Source organism: Chiloscyllium plagiosum, unplaced genomic scaffold, assembly GCF_037043375.1.
Source record: "Chiloscyllium plagiosum isolate Xiang-an unplaced genomic scaffold, Cpla_swu_hap1 HiC_scaffold_19, whole genome shotgun sequence".
NCBI classification, from domain to species: domain Eukaryota; kingdom Metazoa; phylum Chordata; class Chondrichthyes; order Orectolobiformes; family Hemiscylliidae; genus Chiloscyllium; species Chiloscyllium plagiosum.
The window spans coordinates 23,738,753-23,748,453 of NW_028270157.1; the positions used below are offsets into that span (position 1 = coordinate 23,738,753).

General features: G+C 39.2%; 1 long non-coding RNA gene across 1 annotated transcript; it reads left to right on the forward strand.

Annotated features, from left to right (window-relative positions):
* Positions 1-292: 292 nt before the first annotated feature.
* Positions 293-7,747, forward strand: LOC148146734 (uncharacterized). Its single transcript, XR_015760394.1, has 3 exons — positions 293-379; positions 4,522-4,656; positions 5,562-7,747. It is a non-coding gene; the product is annotated as an uncharacterized LOC148146734 (long non-coding RNA).
* The last annotated feature ends 1,954 nt before the right edge of the window (positions 7,748-9,701 follow it).

A 9,701-nucleotide genomic window follows, 5' to 3' on the forward strand; every position in this document is an offset into this window, starting at 1 on the left:
AAATATTAACTTATCTGAAAATGAATGAATAAGTATGATGGATAAATAGAAGAAAGAAGCTTCTGAAGTAGAGTACAATGCTGCTTGAAAATAAAATTGAAATTAGTTATGGAAGAATCACAGTAAGCAAAGAGACATTTAAAATGACACATGAAAAGGCAGGGAATAGGGGGATGTGGGCCATGTGCAGATGGATTGAGTTAGTTCAGATTGACATTATGGTTGAAAGTAAAGGCAAAAGAGCCTGTTCCTGCTTTATAATGTTCTATGTGGTTTTTTTTAACTGTCACAGTGCAAAAGGAAGCCATTCAAACTTTTGTGTCTGCTCCAACTATCTAAAGAAACATCTCAACCAGTGCCATTCTCCTACATTCTTCCTGTAAGTATGCACATTATTCCTTTTCAAAAATCTATCTTCCCTTTCGAATGTCTTGTACCTGCTTCCTTCACACTCTCAGGCAGTGCACTCTCAGATCCTAACCACTTGCTTCAAGATAAAGCTTTCCCCCTTATCACTTATCTTTCTTTTACTAGTTACTTTAAATCTCTGTCCCCTCTTTCTCCCTATTTCTTCTGTTCAGACCTCTCATGATTTTGAATATTTCAACCAGACCTCTCCCGAATGTTGTCTGCTTCACAGGGAAAAGTCCCAGCTTTTTCAACCTACTTTCGTAAGTGAAATTCGTTATTTCTGGAACCATTCTTGTAACCCACTTCTGCACTCTCTGCAATGCGTTTAGGTTTTTCCTAAAGTGTAGCATTCTCTTGTACTTTAGGACCGCAATACAAAGATGTGCAGGTTAGGTGAATTGACCGTGCTAAATTGCCCATACCGTTCAGGGATGTATAGACTAGGTGCATTAGTCATGGGAAATGTAGAGTAATAGGGGTAGGAGAATGGGTCTGGTAGGATACTCTTCAGAGGGTCTGTGTGGACTTGTTGGGCCAAATGGCCTGTTTCCACACTGTAGGGATTCTATAACAATGTCAAGGATAATGAATGGTTTGTAAATTGCTCTCTCGACCTGTCCTGTCATATTTAATAACTTAAGCACCTACTCATCCAACTCTTTTTGCTCCTGTACACCATTTAGAGGTTTTTTTGTACTGTCTCTTGATGTTCTTTCTACCAAAACCTATCTCCTCATACTTCTCTGCATTGAACTTTGTTTGCCACCTTTCTACCCACTACACCATCTTGACTATATGCTTTTAAGTTCTAGTCTAACCTATTCACAGTTTATAATGCTTCCAAGTTCTTTTTATGATCATCCAGTAATTTTGAAATTGTGTCCTGCACAAAAAGATCATGAATAAAATCAAAGATTCCAATAGGGATCCCTGTGAAGCTCCACTAGAAACCTTTCCCTAGGCCAAAACCATCCATTAATCACTGCTCTTTTTGTGTCACAGCCAATTTTGCATTCATGTTGCTACCGTCCCTTTTATTTTATGAGCTGCAACTTTGCACACAAGTCTGTTGCATGGCATTGCAGCAAATGCATTCATGCAAGTCCATGTATGCCACATTAGCAGTATTGCCCAGATGTTTCCTCATCTAAAAAAATCAAATAAGTTAATTAAACATGATCTTCCCTCTTCTTAATCTATATGGGTCAAGTGCCAGTTGTCCCAAATTATTTTTCTGGCAAATTTCCCATCACCAATGTAAAACTGATTGGTCTGTAGTCACTTGGCTTATCCTTATTCCTAGGTAGGAACAAAGGCAGAATGTTTGCAGTTCTTCAGCCCTCTGGTGACAGATCTGAATCTATAGAAAATTGAAAAATTATTGCCACTTACCATGAAATTTCCATTTTTAGAGCCATAGAGTCATAGAGATGTATTTGATTCATCTCAACTAGCTCCAATGTCTTCTTAACTTTAAGTAAAGACAACCTCTTGAATACTTGTTTATCAATCTTAAATCTTTCTAACAAATCAATTTCTTCCTCCTCCAATATGGCCTGGATGGCACCTTCCTCCTTGTGGGGTGAGTCAGTGTTGCCTGGCCAAAAACATGGGCTCCATTGCTGTGGAAAGAAGCCCTCCAAAGGCAGGTGCATCAGTGACTTGCAGAGCACATGTCATTTGCAAACGTACAGTCTACAAGCGAAATTCAGGCGGTGTATGTCTGTGTTGGACGCAAATGCTGTTCACAAACTATTTCATTGGAGGTTGGAAATTGCAGATAGACATCTGTGGAGCGGAAGTAACCCAGGTGACCTTAAAAGGGCTACCTGCAAACTACAAGGCAGATGAGAGACTTTATACAGTGTACAGGGACACAGAACTGATTTCCTCTCAATTTAAACTGTGACCATAATGCAACGTTGTCTGATATGCAATGGTGGATGGTGGATAATGTTGGGCTGGAAGAAGAGTTCAGTTCTAATGCAGCACCTACACTCTCCTACTGTCTCTTTGTGTCATAACTGGTCATTAATTTATCAGAATAATGTCATTGCCAAAGGTCCATGTAGAATCATTCCCTGTCCATTGGTTGGAGCAGCATTTATAAATGACGTGAACGCTGACTGCTCACTTTATTAAGGATCTGTTCTGTTTCTTCTGCCTGCCCCACATATGTTCATTGCAAATATAATCAATGGATCCAACCACATCAGGAGTTAGCATTACTATAGCACTGACGCAACAAAGTGGCAGAGAAATGGAAAAAGAACAGATTGCCACCCATGACTCAAAGATAGGTGGAGGGACAGATAGTGTTGAGGGGGCAGGAAGGCTGTAGAAGGACTTGAACAGGCTAGGAGAATGGACAAAGAAGTGGCAGATCGAATAATTATGGGAAGTGTGGGGTTATGCACTTTAGGAGGAAGAATAGAGGTTTAGAACATTTTTCAAATGGGAAATGGCTTCAGCAATCTGAAGCATAAAGATACATGGAAGTCCTAGTTCAGGATTCTCTTCAGGTTAACATAAAGGTTCATTTGGCATTTAGGAAGGCTAATCCAATGTTAACATTCACTTCAAGACGGCTAGAATAAAGAGTTGGGATGCACCGCTGAGGCCCTATAAAGTTCTGGTCAGACCTCATTTGGAATACTGTGAGCAGTTTTAGGTCCCGTATCTAAAGAAGGATGCTCTAGCCTCAGAGGGGATCCAGAAGACTTTTTCAAGAATGATCCTGGTGATAAAGGGCTCATCATATGAGAAATGATTGATACCTCTGGGTCTATATTTGGTGAAGTTTAGAAGGATGAGATATGATCTCATTGAAACCTATAGATTACTGAGAGACCCGGATACAGTGGATGTGGAGAAGGTAGGAGAGACTAGGACCGGAGGGCATAACCTCAGAGCAAAGGGATGACCCTATAGAACTGACGTAAGAGTGATGAATCTGTGGAACTTTGCTGCAGAAAGACTGTGGATGCCAAGTGACTGAGTGTATTTAATATGGAATTAGATAGATTCTTGATAAGTTAGTGGATCAAGGGTTATGGGAAGAAGGCAGAAGAATGGGGTTGAAAAGTCTATCAGCCATGATCCGATAGCAGGTCAGACTTGGTAAGCCAAATGGCCCAAGTCTGCTCCTCTCTCGTATGATCCATATATTTTGGTGGAGTTGGTTGAAAGGTGAATGTCAATCAGCGTGCGTGTTATACATAATAAAAACCGCAAGAACTTAGCTGCTGGAAATCAGAAACAAAAATAGAAATTGCCAGAAAATCTCAGCATGTGTGGAGAGAAATCAAAGTTAATGTTTTAGGTGGAGTGACCCTTCCTCAGTTCTCAGATACTGAGCTTTTACAACAATTTCTATTCATGCACATCTAATATTATTCATGTCCATTTCCCAAAAGTAACATTAATGAATTACTTTCTCAAATATGAAAGAATTAATTGTTATGTATCAGTTCATTACAGTCTATCCTCAGATCAGGTATACTGACTATAGGGAGCCCCAATGGTTAACTATGAAAAGTAAAATGAAAGAGAGATTAATCTGTCCTTGGTAAAACATTCCTGTGCCTTTTGGCCCATATGTAGTGCTGAAAAAAAAAACACACCCTGTAGGACTGGAGAGTACCTATTCCTGTTTGTTGCCAAGTTTATTAAACCTTGGGAAACCCTGATCAATTGCCTTGCTGACAATTTGAGACAATGCCACCTCATTAAGTATTATACTTATTGATCTGTCTCTCAAGAATCAATTACTCTGCCTATCCCAGACCCATTCCACTTAAAACAGAAGTAGACATGTTTGAGATAGATTTAAAGTTTGGAGTTTCCTATTTTTAATAAAAGAATAATTTCCTACTCCTGCTCTTCCCTTATGTGAGGAGCAAGGGGTTAATACTTCCACAGTTTCAGCCTAGAAAATGGGTATAATGAACAGTTTAGTAACATACAGTTATGTAATATGACTGCTAATAATGTAATATTAGATGCATGAAGACAGGAATGCTTATTTAATTCACATTCCCTGATTTAAGCGTGTACAGAGTGGAGTCAGCTAGAAAGGATCTAAATTGTTTTCACAACTGCTACCAACAGGAATCCTTACCTGGCTGCATGGACTGATCATTTGTACTTTTAGGAGTTACATGGAAACAACACTTGGAATGCTCGTCAGAAGTTGCGGAACGGAATGTTTATCAGCAGAGCGGCTATGATCACTCAAGAGGAAAGGTCTGAATTGCACCTTAGTCAAACAAAATTGAAAACTATTTAAGAAGGAATGGGTTGACAACTTTGTGGCAGATGGCAATAGAGAGGATATCAAGGCCTTAAGTGGGATTGGCTTGTGGGACTTGTTAAATTGGGACTTAATTTGTATCCCAAATCCATGTGCAGTGCAATGATAAGACAGCAGATGGCTCTCTGCACTTATTATTGCGGAGCTGCAGATTGAAAATGTAAGCCTTGATTTGGCTCATTTGAAATGAATATGTTACTGTGAGCATTTGACAGATAGGCATAAGTTTCATCATCAATGCTGTTTTTTTCAAAGATTAACTAAAATTATGAATAATTGGAACATTGTTTTCTTTATCATGGGCATGTTCAGTTAAATCCCTTTTCTTTTAGATAGTATCCCTGACTCAGCCAGCATTTATTCATAGAATCCCTGCAGTGTGGGAGCAGGCCATTCGGCTAATCAAGATTACACTGACCCTCTGAAGAGCATCCTACCCAGACCCACCCCATCCTTGTAACTCTGTGTTTCCCATGGCCAATCCACCTAACCTGTACACCTTTGTGACTTTGGGAGGAAACTGGGACATGTGGAGGAAACCCACACAGACATAGGCAGAATGTGCAAACTCCACACAATCATTGAAGGCTGGAGTCAAACCCGGTTCCCTGGCACTGTGAGGCAGCAGTGCTAACCACTGAGCCACTGAGCCACCCTTATTCAGAATGACAAATATCTTCTCTATCAGACTCAGTATCTGCAACAAACTAGCTCTCTACATCATTATCATTGTTTATTAAATGTATAATTTAACAATATATTTTTTAAAGAACCAAGTAGAATCAGGCATAATACAAAATAACATTAGAGGCCAAAATAATTATTTGCTTCTTTGAAGGTTCCTGTTTGGTTATGACCCAGCCCATTGGATAGACCTATCAGAGGAGAAGCACATGTTGGGCAGAGCAGCAGCAAGCAAACTGAAAACTATGGTGCAAACCTCATGAAGCTTTGTGATGGGACATTAAGAACAAGGCATCTAGCACGCTTGTCTTCATTGGTCAGACTTTTGAGGACAGGAAACAAAAGAACTGTGGACGCTGTAAATCAGAAACAAAATTAGAAGTTTACTCGCTTAGTCCTTACCTCATCACCCAATCCCATGTTCTCGTATAAACTGACATTTTCCTAACTACCATCAGTTCTGAGGAAGGGTCACTATACCCGAAATGTTAACTCTGATTTCACAGATGCTGCCAGACCTGCTGAACTTTTCCAGCAACTTCTGATTTTGTCTTTGAGTATAGGAGTTGGTACATTATATTGAGATTGTACAGGTCCTTGGTGAGAGCTCTTCTGGAGTACTGTTCCCAGTTCTTGTCTCCCTGTGGGAATAGTATTATTAAGCTGGAGAGGGCTCAGAAAACATTTACCAGGATGTTGCCAGGAATAGAGGGTTTGAATTATAAGGAGAGGCTGGATAGGCTGGGACTTTTTTCATTGGAGCATGGGAGATTGAGAGGTGACCTCATAGAGATTTATAAAATAATGAGGGGTTTTATAAGGTGAATGCCAGGTGTTTTTTCCTTAGGGCGAGGGCTTTCAAGACTAGGGAGCCTATCTTTAAGGTGAGAGGAGAAAGAGTTTAAAATGATACGAGGGGCAGTTTATTTTTCACAAAGACAGCAGTTCATGTGTGGAATGAACTTCCAGAGGAGATGGTGGATTGTTCAAAAGACATTTAGATAAATACATGAATAAGAGATGTTTAAAGGGATATAGGCCAAGCCGAGGCAGATGGGACTAGTTTAGTTTGGGATTATGGTCAGCATGAACTGGTTAGACTAAAGGATCTGTTTCCTTGCTGTATGACTGTCTGAGATAGAGCTCATTCCCAAAGCCACGTCAAAATTCTGCAGCTTTACCTCATCTAGTTATGAATGGTTGTTAATAATTAAACAACTCAAAGGGTGGAGGATGGTTCTTGAATATTCCTGTCATCAATAAAGGCAGAGCCCAGCTCATAGGCTGCAGTGCAATGAAAATACATAGGATGGGATAGTGATGTATTTCATAACATAGTCAAAACATGTGTAAAAGAGACTGTGATGAAAGGATGGAATAGTCAATCCTCATTGGATCATACAGTACGGAAACAGACCCTTTGGTCCAACTCGTCCACACCAACTATGTTTCCAAACTAAACTAGTCCCATTTGCCCACTGCAGGCACATCAGAATTGAATGCAGTATTCCAAAAATAGCCTAATTAATGTCTTGATCTGGAATACTGGAAAGATGTTGTTAAACTCAAAACATTGCAGAAAATATTTATGAGGATATTGAAGGATAATAGATTTAAGACAGATGTCAGAGGCAGGTTCTTTACTCAGAGAGTGGTAAGGGCATGGAATGCCCTGCCGGCCAATGTAGTTAACTCAGCCACATTAGGGAGGTGTAAACAATCCTTGGATAAACACATGGATGATGATGGGATAGTGTTGGAGGATGGGCTTAGATTAGTTCACAGGTCAGCGCAACATCGAGGGCCGTAGAGCCTGTTCTGCACTGTATTGTTCTATGTTCTATATTGTTGGGTGAAGGGTTTGAGCTATGGGAAGAGGCTGAACAGGCTGGGGCTATTTTCGCTTGGGCCCAGCAGCTGGTGGGTGACTTTATAGAACTTTATAAATCATGAGGGACGTGGATAGGATGAACAGCCAAGGTCTTTTTCCCAGGGGAGTCCAAAACTAGAGGACATGGGTTTAATGTGAGAAGGAAAAGATATGAAAAGGACCTGATGAGGAACTTTTTAACGCAGAGGGTAGTGCGTGTATGGAACGAGTTGCCAGAGGAAGTGGTTGAAGGCTGGTACAATTACAACATTTAAAAAGCATCTGGATGTGTATATGAATAGGAAGGATTTAAGATGGATTAGGCAAATGGGACTAGGTAAATTTAGAATATCTGATCAGATCTCAGAAATTTTATGAGAAATGTACTTACAAAGCACAATATTATGAGGAATAATATAAATTATAGAATTTGAAAAAACTACCAGAGTCAGACAGCAGTCACTCATAGGTAAAGTGAAACCATTACAAGCCACAAACTGGAGCAAACAAGCAATGATGTCTTGGAGCTTCTGCTCACAAGACATAAATAACAAAATGTGTGATGTTAAGCATGTGTAGAACAGCCTCAAGTGTCAGGTAAACAGAACCAAATCTTGGTGTTTATCATTGATCTTCAGCCATAGCTGCCATGCGGTTGATACTTTACAACCTTATCCTGAGGTCTTTGCCAACAAAAATACCAGTATTCAGCCGGTTTGATCCACTCCAATAGATACCCAGAAATGGCTGAATATACTGGAGATGGCAAATACTGTGAGTCCTGAAAATACCAAAGTTGTACTGTTGAAGATGTCTCCAGAACTAATGGTAACCAAGTGCTTGCAATATGCAATAATGCTATTCAAACACTGACATTTATTTAAAAAGTAGAAATTAAGGGAGGACAGGGTCAAGTTGAATTACTGCTCTCTTACCTTACTCCTTATCATGAACAAAATGATACATGTATGGTCAATAGTGCAATCAAGATGGATGTACTTAACAATAGCCTACTCAGTGATGGGTTCCACCAGAGCTATTCAGTTCCAGGTTTGATTCCAACCTGAGTCCAAGCATAAACAAAAGAGTTGAATTCCAGGGGTGAGGTTTGAGTGACATCAAAGTAGAATTTGATCAAGTATTGTATCAAAAACTATGAAAATTTATTTAATAAAGTAGGTATGGAGGAGGAGGAAGGCTGTCTATTGGTGGAATCATACAATGGAAAATTATTGAGATTTCTGAAGCCCATTCATCTTGGACCCAGAATATCACTGCAGGAACTCCTTGTTGAAACATTCTAGTCTCAGTCATCTTAAGTCGCATCATCACTGACCTTCCCTCTATGATAAGATCAGATATTATAAGATTATAGGATCAAAAATGAAGGTGTTATTCAATGTTTGCACAGTGTTCAATCCCATTCTCAATTCATCAGAGAATGAAACAATCCAGGCTTATGTGGATAACTCCAAAACTTGGGTTCATGAGTGGCATGTAGTATTAAGTCCAAAAACCTGCTGGGCAATTATCATCTTCAATAAAATAGCGTTTAACTACCTTCTCTTAACATTACTATCATTAACCAAAAACTAAACTGAACCAGCTACATACTATGGTTACCAAAGTAGATGAGTGCCTTGGTATTTTGGTGTGAGAGATAAATCAATTCACCATCTACAAGCTGCAAGTCAGGATCTTGTTGCAATATTCTCCACTTGGCTGAATTTCTAAACAACCCTTAAAAAAATCAACAGATTCAAAGACAAAGAAATTTGCCTGATCAGTAATTCATCTATCAGTCTATGAATAACTACCAGCTCCACCATTGATATACCATGGCAGTATAATATATTAACAGGCTTCACAGCTGCAGGTCACTGAAGGTTCTTTAACAGCACCTTCCAAATCCATGTACTCGAGCACCAAGAAAAACAAACACAACAACTGTAATGGAATATCACTAAGGTGTTAGGTTTCTAAGCCATGCATTGAAAATTTGGTTAATTAACTCTGTTCCCCTCCCAACAGACCTTACCTACTGAGTATTTCCAACATTTTCTGATTTTATTTCATACCTGAAGTGTAGACAATATTTCATTTTCATCATGGTGTTTTTGACTCCATATCGACTTATTGTTTAGGTACAATATGGTAAATGATTTAGTAGTATTATTTCATGTCCGAACATGTCATTTCACTTCCTTTCTTTAAATATAGGGTTAAATTTAATTCGCCATTGAAATTACTGCTTTGAGAGCTATTGATTACAAGCAGAAACCTCAAGAGCTGTAAAAGGCAATGTATACTGTGAATAAATAATGAAATAAGCAATAGACATGGTGTCTTTTCCTTTGACAAATGAAGGCAACAAGTCTTGCTTTCAGCATTTTCTTCATTAAATTAGAGAATGTATTATCAGAA